We start from the raw sequence: 11,861 nt of genomic DNA on the forward strand, positions 1-11,861 counted from the left end.
GCTGGCTGACTGGCCGCAATAGTGAGAGTGAGCGGCGGGAGAGTGCGCGAAGTGGACTCGCTTAAAGAGAGCGAGTGGGGACAGCTGCGCCGCTGAGTCAGTGTGTGTCAAGATCGCGCTCTAATGCTCGAGAGTAATGCCTGCTGCCTGCTGCCTGCTGTCTACTGCTCCTCCGGTCACTTTATGTGCGCTGCAGTTGCCAAAAGCGCAACCCGAAAACAAAGCCAACAACAACAACAATAACAACAACAACAGCAACAACAACGGCAACAGCAAGAGCAACGTTGACTTTTTTTTGTTTTCTGCTGGCCGACTAATTACGCGTCTGCTAACTTTGCAGCTCCCCAGTACTGTGCTTTGTTGGGATTTAGGCACGCACATACTGCTTACATATACAAAGGCATATATCTCGCAGACATATGCGCACTCATATATGTAGGTATGGAAGTTCATGCATGTTCTTTGTCTTGGCCATGGCTGGAGTAACATTTGTGCTGGCTTCTTGTTGCAATATGCGTTGTAGCCAGCCTGCTTCTTGTATTCAACACATTGTTCACTTATCCATATCCACTGACTCAGTTGCGCAAACGCGCTCCCATTTCTACACTTCTCGCTCTCTCTCTCTCTCTCTCTCTCCCTCTCAGACAGACATCTATCTCTTACTCCCGCTGTTTTGTTACTTGTTGCTTTGCAGATCTTTTGTGTGTGTGTGTGTGTGTGTGTGTGTGTGTGTGTTCGGGGAGCCTAAGGTGTTGCCAAATAACGGCTTGTTTTAAGGATTTGGATAGATTTCGAAAGTTTTTTTTATCAGATCCAATATTAAAGTAAAAATTTCCTTATCGGTCAATCTTATTAGTTGGACACCCCTCTTGCGTTGCAATTTTCTCTTCAATTTATTTTTTTTTTTTGTATAATTCGGAACAGCCTAACCTCTCTTAGACGGAATTCATTTGAACCTCTCTCAGTTGGAATTGGAATTTAACACGAATATCAATTTAAAAACAAAAAACATACGAAATTAACGAAAATAATAATATGGATTGTGAATATATGTACATATATCTGAAGATTCTTGTGTGTACTTATGCTGAAACAATGTTCCGGTATATAAAAATTTGATAAATATTAACAAACGAAAAATTGTTTCCTGATACGAACACACGGACTATGACAAATATATATATTAAAAGTTGATACAAATTTAAACATACTATTGTCAATTGTCAACAATGTGCATCTCCCTTACAATCATCAATCCTTAAGCCCGACGCTGTCGGTCGCTGTCCGCTCAAGAGAGTTTTCACTGTAGTATATATACGACTTACTCATTTTAGGCACAATTTACCGTTGAATATTATCGAAAATACCTGTAGAGCCCAGTGAACCTTCCCAGCAATGGTTACATATTTTGTTCACAACAAAATATCGAAATGTTGAGCTCGTTTCTATTTTTTCCAACAGGTTGCCGTTTTGCCAGCGCTTGGACTGAAAATATTCTTATTAAATTTAAAAAAATTTAATTACAAAATTTTTCGATTTTTTTTCTTCCGTTTTCTTTGTTATTTGCACATTACTAAAATTTGTTGAATTCACACCTTGACTTCTTACAATTCGATGCAAGTGCACTGTCTTAACTTGAAAAAAAATTTGTTAAAAAAAAAATATAATATTATGCGCTAACACGATGCTGACACTGGGAGACCAAAATGGAAATGAACATTGAAGATTCGAAAACTGAAAATGAAATCTCGGCTCAATACTCGTTCGCTCCAGCGCCAAGTTTGCGCTCCTGCCCGGTCCACTGTCAATGCTGCCGTCAATTGCGCACACGGAGTCACAGGTTTGGACACGTGTATCTGCAGGATTGTTACAGCGCATTGATATGTGCGTAAGCACAAGCCTTGGACGCCGCCCCACACTGTACGCCGGGGGACACTGTCATGCCCAGGCGCCCAGCGTGTGCTCTGCCAAAAAAAGAAATAGAAGACAGCTCCATGATAAGGAATCGATAATGTGAACAAAAAATGCAAGCAAACCTTTTGGATTTACATGTTGCCGCCGGATTGAACGCTTCGCTTCCTTCCTGATGTGTTTGTTACATGTACTTGTTGCGCCTCCCAAGTGACGCCATGCGTTGACGCATATGCGCATACAAACCTACACACTCATGTGTGTCTGTGTGTGTGTGTGTGTGTGTGTGTGTGTGGGTGTGTGGACTTACATGAATAATCTCTGAGAGAGGCGCAGCAACTTGAGGGTGGTTAGTTTCTGTTCAAGCTTGTGCTTAGATACTCTGTAAAAGCACAACAATTTATGCACACATTCATATACACACACATATGTATAGAGGCATACGCATATGTATGTATGTATGTATGTATGTATGTACATTAACATCTCAAACAAGAACCTTATGAAATTCAAGCTTATTAGTATGTATATTCGATATACATATGAGTGTATACAGCTATCGGTGTGACTAAATAAACTGTTATGCTCGCTCCTCATACCCTGTATCCATTTGAAATGGCTAAAAATAATATACTTTATACTAATGCGTAGTAACAGACATATTCTATAAAGCATATATATATATATAATTCAACAGAAACGAAGTCGATCTAACCAGGTCCGTCTGTCTGTCCACCCGCATAAACGCGTCTCAGACGAGAAGGGTGGAGAGAGGGGATGAATTTGACATTTAAATGAGCTTATATTAAACACAGAACATGTTTATCATTTCCTGATATCTGCCCCATTTCTATAATATCGTTAAAAACCAATTGGGAGACTTTTGAGTGCCATGTTTAGGCCCTGGAAATCGAATGTAGATCGGACTTCAAGCTCCGAAGTTATTCAAGCACACTTTGCTCTGTAATGTTTGTTGGAAAATCTCGACTGAAACACTCCAGTATATTTTGTGGGTACTAAACTTTCTTTCGGCTTATACGAATAGTTAAGTGCGCTGCAATCGAAGTTGAAAATACTATAACAGATAATGGCAAGAGACAAAAATTCAATGCATTTGCATAAATACTATTTGAAAAAGTTGTAAATACTTTTCGATGTGTTTGTTGTTCAGTTAAGTACTTGTATTATTCATATTTGTTCTTAGTTTATTATATTGCCTTGTTCCATATACCCACATATATGTGTATTGTTGATAGACATATCTATTGTTGTTGTTGTTGTTGGTGTTTTTAGTGATTTCGAGCGATTTGTGTGGTTGCCACACGCTCAAACAGATTGCCCCCATGAATGGCAATGTATGGCAATGGGCGAAAAAGGAAATTAACTGACTGACTGACTGACAATGTGATTGATGGACAGACTGATGACGTACGTTTAAGTTCCGTTGACTGAAGCGGCATTGTAACAAAGCAACGGCGACAAATTTGTTAAGTATTGGGTTCACGAGTCCGGCGGGTTCACAGCGGATAATATTTTCGGGCTCGCGTGTCCTATATGGAGCATGGGCATTCACATTCACATCCACATCCACATCCACATATATCCATGCCTTTAGGCGGCGACACATTCGATTTGTTTATGGAAATTTTCGGGGACAAGGGCAAAATAACATATGTATCTTTACATTCGTTCGGTTCAGCTCTGACGTCATGCACATGTTCCCATAGAGTCGAGCTGCAGGTATGTACCCAAAATACTTGTACACACTCTCTATAATTAACGCATGTAGTACATCACTCAGCTGTTCGACAGCTGAGCTGAAGGCGAAACTGGTTTCCCGACAAATAGAGAACTACAGAGACAGAGCGATGCTTGTATGAATGTACTTGCACTCAGTTGATAACCCTTTGGCATATTACATGCTAGCCATTGCCAGCTGATCTGAAAAAGTACAAGTACATGTCAATTTCTAAAAGTAATGCCAGCCGGAACGTGTTAGCTCCTGAATAGAGCACATACATACATATATGTATATACACACATATACTTAGTTGTATTATCAAATGTCATTGATTGTTTATATAAATTGATTAATTCGCGTGACGCGTATGTATTTATGTATATATTCAAATGGCTTATGAATTTCTCGTGATATTCACGTGCTCTCTAAACGATGCTCAGCGCTAGTCACAAGTTCTGGAGGCAACAATCAATGATTTTTATTCAATTTGTTGCTGTTCAACACAATTGACGAATCATTAAGCAGACACATTAAAATTACTTTGGGTTTGTCAATATAGTACAGGGTATACTGGCGGGTATACCAATATATATTCTCCACTCTCGTGAGATTAAATATAACTAACATAGATATTTGGCAATCGATTGAAGGATCAACAAAAAGTTTCATCCAGCTTTCTTCCACAAATTTTCCACAGTTGTGGGTGAAGCCAATCGGACAGAACTAAAAACTAAGCTAAAAAAGTTCAGATTCTACGAAAAGTGCATTTTCATAGGAATCCTTCAAAATGAATTTGAACTCTAAACTTGACTCACCAAATCTTTTATACCCATTTCCGCCGAGAAGGGTTGAAGGGATGAAAAGTGTAAAACACCCTTCAAACGAATTTGAATAAAGATCTTTGAAGCGTTTTGGATGCCAAACAAAATAATTACTCCCAAACGCTTTCCGCGATTTTTTCACACTTGCGGGTGGAATTCTCCAGAGCCCCGTCTTAGGATGCAGCTTCATAACATACTGGACCTAAGTCAGCTAGCTCTAGCTCTAGCTCTTACGACTGTGTGCTCATCAATCAATCAATCAATCAATCAATCCCTAAGTCAGTCAATCGCCTCATTGTCTAGTTGGCCACATATTTATATATATATTATATAAAGATAGAGAGAAACGGAAAGTTAAGCAGATAAGTTGTCGATATGTGATGTTAAAAGTTTAACATATTGATATCGCCCTCTTATCCCCCAAGCGACAGCAATAGAAGGGCGTTCGTTTAACATATGCAAGAAAGGGCGTTTGTTTCTGCGGTTCGAAATAGCGTCAAAAGTTATCTTCCAGCCGACACTATTTCTTACCTCATTGACGAAACACTTTTATTCTCACCGCTGCCCGAAACAGATGTCCGCATAGTCCAATGAAAGTGTTGATAAAATACGGCATAAAGTGCAATATCTATAATCTCCACGCATTTAATAATACTGCCATGATTAACAATTGCTAATATAATAATAGTTTAGTGATTTACAATAGCGAACAAATGGTGCACAGTTAACACACATTAGTTGACATTTGAGTCATTGCGAAAACTCAGTACGAAAAGTTGCTCAGTTTTTATTGAGGCTTTGCAATCGAAGAGTAGTTTTGATATGCTCTTGGCTTGTAAAGTGTCAACATGAAAGGAGCGTCAGTTCCAGCCTCAACAAAACAAATATGCAAATGTGTTAAGGATATTTTCATTCAAGCCGAAAAGTATGCAGCGAAAAACATGCCCAATAATGGCGCCCCGAAGCATGCAATACTTTTTCACATTCCAATTAGAACGGAAAACAAAGGCATGAAAATCCATGGAATCCCAGAAGCTGTTAATATGCAGGTAATATTATATATAAAAATACATTACATGATTCTCTTTTGTATATTATGTTTAATTAGTTAAGGAGTCTACACAAAGGACTTTTGAATTTTCCGGATATTTATGACAGCGTTCAGCTTGCCCTGGCACTTTCTAATCAAAGAGATGATTTTTATTTACTCTTTGATTGTAAAGGGCTATATCGGGACGAACGCATTGCATCAATTACTTTGGCATTGTGGGATGAATATTGCTGAAACAGTGGAATGTGTGCAGACTAATCAACTTAAGAATGCTTAGTATTATAGTATAGAGACTTAGTAATACGCATAGCAGATAAGTATCTATATAGAAGAGAAAGATGCGTATTAAAGTAAAATTAAGGATAGGAAACTAGTAATAGATAAGTATCTATAGCAGCGCAAGATGAATATAACAGTATAGATAGGTTAGACACTTAGATAAAATATGTAATTTTAAGATTTATGTGTGTGCATATTGCATTAGACATATGAGAAGTATCTATATGCAACTACTAATATGTCTTCTACTAAGTCACTATTCTATCTAGATACATAGTAAGAGACATAGATACGTAGAATAGAAGCTTAGTAAAAGACATGTGATTTATATAGATAGATATATACTTATCTAGCATGTCCGTTACTAAGTCGCTATCCTAATCTACATCTTTCTCTTCTATATAGTATAAATTTATGTAGTAAAAGTATCTAAATGTAATAAGTTGCTTTTACAATATGTCGTATGTCTTACTTAGTCTCTATCCTTGAAGCCGAAATATAGTTGTGCATTTTTGTTGTTGTATGTATGTCCTAAAAAAAGCTACCTGCCCCGGGTGAGGCTCGAACTCACGACCTTAAGATTATGAGACTTACGCGCTGCCTACTGCGCCACCGAGGCCTTGGATATGACAAAAATTAGATAAAGATATAAATATAAATGTATATATCTATATGTATATATTAATCTTGTTCTTCAATAACCTAGGCCTCATGCAAAATTCAACATATTTATTTAATATAGCGTATTAAGTGTCAATATTTATGTGATTGACCATCTTGTTAAAGGGTATTACCATAGGCGTTCAGTTTGCACTGGCACTTTCTAGTCAAATAGTGTTTTGTATATACTCTTTGATTGCAAAGGGCTAAAGCCAAAGAAACGCACTTCCATCGAGTACAACGAATAATTTGTATTTGGAAATAAACTAATTAATCATTTTCAATTTTGTTTTTGTTCTTGTGCTTGTGAACATATGACAATGTTGTTGGTGGCCTCTTCCCGGTCCATGTTGGCCCTAACGACCCACAACAACAAGGCGTTTACAACAAACACCAAATACAATTATTTATCTAACTGCATTTCGATTTTTGCAGGTTTTATACACTTTAAGTGTCTCAAATTTGGCTCTCGACACAAATTGGCAAACTGCCCCCAAAATACTTTAAAAAGGCTTTCAAATTTCAAAAAGGATTCGTCCTCCGCAAGAAGGCCTCGGTGGCGCAGTAGGCAGCGCGTAAGTCTCATAATCTTAAGGTCGTGAGTTCGAGCCTCACCCGGGGCAATTAACTTTTTTAACGTCTCAAATAAATATTAAGTAAAACTTTAAATATACATAGATACAATATATATATATCTATAATTTTAGGGATAAAAACTCTTAGCCAAGTATCGATATATATTTAGACATTGCCAATTAAAGATCTTTTTTTTTTTTTGTTTTGGTTGACAATCTTGAAGGGTATTCACAGCGGCGTTCAGCTTGCACTGGTACTCCGTACTCAAAGAGCGAATTCTGCATACTCTTTGCGTGCAGAGGGCTAGATCGGGCGGTACGTAAATGCATCAATTTGGGCCTTTCCTGCAGACAATTCAAAGAAACTAACATTAAAACGATATGTAATTATTTATTAATAATGGCTGACAAAATCTGCAACTGAACCGTCTCCGAAGGTGTCGGCAGCTAGCGCTATTATCTTAATACAAAATACTATTTAATTTCTCAGCCAGCAGTGAGCAGACGGCAAACGCAAAAAATGTGATAGAGGCATCGAGAAATAAACCCTAATGGACCTGGGCAACAGAAGGCCCACCCACATAGAAGGTGAGCACATGCTTAATTATATTGTAGATAGAGAATTTAAGATTTGCAACATGGGCTCAGAGCCCAACCTAGTCGCTAAGGTGGTCAGCAGAAGTGCGGTAATGAGGTATTCTCCGATATGAAACAAAACTGACGAAAGTCCTCTTAAAGCATCAGCTCTTGGGATCATGGGATGCTATTCTATTTTATTTTATACTAAACTAACATACATATATGCTATAGGCAGTCCTGGGTTTCCCAGCGGAACAGGCTTTCGGATGAATTTGGCACCTATCCAACATTTTACAGCCTACAAAATTGTAGGAATTGCCAGCTGAGCATGCCCCTTCGGCTGGCAATCTCTTTCAAGGGTATTAACGACGTACAGCTTGCACTGGCGCTTTATAATCGAAGAGTGATTTTTATATGCTCTTTGATTGTAAAGGGCTATAGCGGGAGGAACGCAATTGCATCAATTACACTAATGAATCTCCTGATACTTGTGACTGGCATATTTGTGGAACAGCTTAAAGTAGGCAGACTCATTTTTAAAATGCGTGCGCCTTAAAGTAGGCAATGTGTGCGTATTTTCAGATATTTTTATATATCTATATACATATATTGAACGAATGTTACCCCGATACGAATTCACTTGTTAGCTATGTTTATATAAATATTTTATGTATATAGGTAACTCAATGCTAACAAATTTTCCATCTGATTTTACATTATCCTAGACGAGCGTTTCAACTCAAGCCAGAACATTGTTGGCCACGCGTCGTACGGCCTCGGTGGCGCAGTTGGCAGCGCGTAAGTCTCATAATCTTAAGGTCGTGAGTTCGAGCCTCACCCGGGGCAGCTTCTTTTTTGTTTTTGGTTTTTATTGGTTTTTGTTTTTGTGGTTTCAAGTTTTTGCCTAACAACTAGAAAACACCTAATGCAGAGTTGTGAATGTTGAGGTAAGTGTTTATCTTATATATATATATATATATATATATATTCATATATTTTGTTATTTCAGTTTTGATCGAGGTGCGATTTAATGCTGGCGGCATTCCCTTTGACAATTTGTGTCCAATTTTATCGCTACACACTATCAGCGTATCGTTTATATGCGACTGAGTCAAGTTGGCATTCGGTTCCTTGGACTTTGGGCTGCCTTAACATCAATCGAGCATGTTCTGCATAGATATAGGAAATGTGACTTCAACAGCTGTTTGACATAACAGAAATTCTAGCCCTAACTATGACGAACTGAAGGACTAGTTGCACTCGAAATTATATATTTATTTGGGAACCGACTTGCCATGCAACAAACGACTTCAAGTGTCCGCATGCCGATTGATATATGTTTATTGTTTCTGGAAAGAAGTACATACTTCGTAAGTACACGCAGTTTTTATTAATTATTGTTTTGGTCAAGTGTGGTTCTACTGTGGCATTCATGCATTATGGGGGCAGGTCTCTATAGCTATAAGTATATATATATATATATATATATGTATATATATAATGTATGTGCTTTTATTTCGTATAGCGTGTTTCTGTTTTATTGTTTCGCTGGGTTTATTGGCGCAGGCCCCGTTTGGGGCAGAGGGGCGGCAGAAGACACACCCACTTTGCTCTTTGCACCGCAGCCAAAACAGGCGTACGGCAATTATTAGAATTCAGCTTATCAATAAGAGAATTGTTAAATGCAAACCATTTTTATGAACGACATGTACAAAGGTCCAAGTAAGCGGAATGTTTTTTTGTTATCCACCGAAGCCACCGCCTAATTGCAAGTTAACCAATTGTTAAGGCCATCTTGGAAGGTCATTTAACAAAGCTACAGAAAAGGAAGATATAAATGAATATTCAGCTGACGAATTGCATTCACTTACTTACATATGTATATATATATATATCGACGCAACATCATTATCTTCCTCAGAACGCATTAATCTAAGGCAAAACAAGTAAGATGTTCTAGTCGGGAGCTCCCGAATAGGGGATACCCTGAACCCTCGTCATCCAACATCAAATGCATTTATATATTCTATTTTAGAAACAACATAGCATGTTTCGTGACTCTAGCTCTTATTATTTACCAAAATTGCCAAAAAAAAAAACAGGATATCGATATCGATTTTCGATATCGATTGCTTGGAAACGGAGTAAGTTATCGATTATCGGAAACAAACTCGATCTGACCTGAGCACCTACATCTAAAATTTCAAGTCTATAGCTCTTATAGGTTCTGAGATCTTTGCGTCCATACATACGGACCTAGCTAGATCGACTCGGCTATTGATGCTGATCAAGAATGTATATACTTTATGGGATCGGAGATGCTTCCTTCTGCCTGTTACATATATTTGGATTTTGCACAAATACAATATACCCTTATACCCATTTTAAATGGGTTCGGGGTATAAACAAAATGAAGCAACCAAAACATCTTTTGAAAAGAACTTGGTTAGGTTTAGGTTGAGGTTCTGTGGTTTGGCCAAGTCAAAAAGCAGCACAAGCCATTAACAAGAGGGATGAAAATCTGTTCGGTTAAAGTGAAATTACGGAAGTTGAAAGTCGAGAACTTGGACAGTCAAGAACTTGGAAAATCAAGATCTGGGAAAGTCGAGAACTTGAAAAGACAAGTATTTAAAATGGCATGGTAAAAGATATGCTATAGTTGAAACTATTTGATTCCAAACTTGACTGAGACAATCAATGAAATGTAAAAATAAAAATCTTGTATATTTTCCAAGTAAATTGAAAATGTTATTATTAGTTTAGTTAGGATTGCCAAGCTACAATAAAAGTACTTCAATTTTTGCTCTTAATTGCTGTAAATAAAAATGTCTTGGGCATTGATAGATTTGTTTGCTCGACCAGAGCATTGAAGCAGGCCATATAGACCGCTCATAGAGCGTGAGAGAGAGCTCTCACCAATGAGATACCTAATGCGTATTTCCATAGACATAGGCCAATATGGCACGCCATCGGGGCCTAAAGATATAACGTACATATGTGATATTCAATTTGGCTAAAAGCACTAGCCTTGGCAATGGAATGGATACGCCCGCTAGCAAAATATTCAACCATTCGACCAGACACTATAAGAAACGCACAGTGGTCGAAGCACAATTTGCACAGCGAGAAACATTTAAAAAAAAAAGAAGTTATTTCGAATTATAAATGCATTATGTGAAATGACAGATTCTATTAATCTTAACCAGGATCTTATTTGCAGTTCGGCATAAATATTCTATTTTATTTTTATTCACATTTCGCGAGTATTTGTGACACTGTGAGCCATGGCCAAATCAAATTGTAATCGCTCTTCCTATCGTAATGTATTTATGAATATGTGTTTAGTATTGTAACTGTGTGTGTTGGTGAATGCATTTATGTTTTTATCTGCATTTGTATGGGTGTGCGCGGCTGTGTGTGTGTGAGTGTTGTGAGTGCTGATAATTGTCCCGGTCCGGCGCCCAGCAATAACAATACAAACGGCAAATAAAAACAGCAGAGGCGCAAAAATTCTTATCAGAAAAAAAAAATACAAAAAAAAAATATGTACAATTTCTTTTCGATTTTATGCACTAGCAAAATGGTATATCAATTTTGCAGCACGATATGTGACAGCATAAACTAAATATGAATTTCAGATTTTATATATATATATACATATATATAAATATATGGTCAATATATATGTATATAGATAGTGTAGTGGTCGAAAGGAAAGTTTTTGACTGTGCTTTGCAGAGCTTCATAATATTTTGAAAAATTTTAAATTTTTAATGACTATAAAGTTGATTGCAAACGTATTGTATATATAATATAACCAAATGGACGACAGCTTTTGCCAAGTTATCTTATTATCAGAAGATAATTAAAAATTGATAATTTTAATATGCAAACTTTTCGACGATTTTAAAGTTTGAGCCAAAAACTGTTATATTCGAAAACAGTTTAACGAATGCTTTTTACATAGAGTTAGGATCAGAAGAATCTCTAGCACAAATCGAATACAATTTTTTGTTAGGGCAGTCAATCTTCGGCGTGCTGCAAACGTTTCTTTTCTTGTCTCTCTTTTTTGTTTTGTTGTTGTTGAAACAGTCAAAGCTCGAATACAAAATATCGAAAATAAAAACGAATGGAAACAAAAACAGCGTAGACCAAAAAAATACGCACACGCGGACATCCCGTTCGAGCGAAAGTAAATGTTTAAAAAGCTGCTCCGCATGTGAAATGATATAGTACACACACAC

The 11,861-nt window shown here is 37.3% G+C and overlaps 3 non-coding genes across 3 annotated transcripts; 2 read left to right on the forward strand and 1 right to left on the reverse strand.

The window, feature by feature from the left end:
- Positions 1 to 6,349: 6,349 nt before the first annotated feature.
- On the reverse strand, positions 6,350 to 6,422 carry TRNAM-CAU (transfer RNA methionine (anticodon CAU)). The gene has a single exon. It is a non-coding gene; the product is annotated as a tRNA-Met (tRNA).
- A 591-nt stretch (positions 6,423 to 7,013) lies between these two features.
- TRNAM-CAU (transfer RNA methionine (anticodon CAU)) lies at positions 7,014 to 7,086 on the forward strand. Its single transcript has one exon. It is a non-coding gene; the product is annotated as a tRNA-Met (tRNA).
- A 1,304-nt stretch (positions 7,087 to 8,390) lies between these two features.
- On the forward strand, positions 8,391 to 8,463 carry TRNAM-CAU (transfer RNA methionine (anticodon CAU)). Its single transcript has one exon. It is a non-coding gene; the product is annotated as a tRNA-Met (tRNA).
- The last annotated feature ends 3,398 nt before the right edge of the window (positions 8,464 to 11,861 follow it).

The sequence above is a fragment of the Drosophila virilis genome, chromosome X (genome assembly GCF_030788295.1).
Source record: "Drosophila virilis strain 15010-1051.87 chromosome X, Dvir_AGI_RSII-ME, whole genome shotgun sequence".
Classification (NCBI taxonomy): Eukaryota; Metazoa; Arthropoda; class Insecta; order Diptera; family Drosophilidae; genus Drosophila; species Drosophila virilis.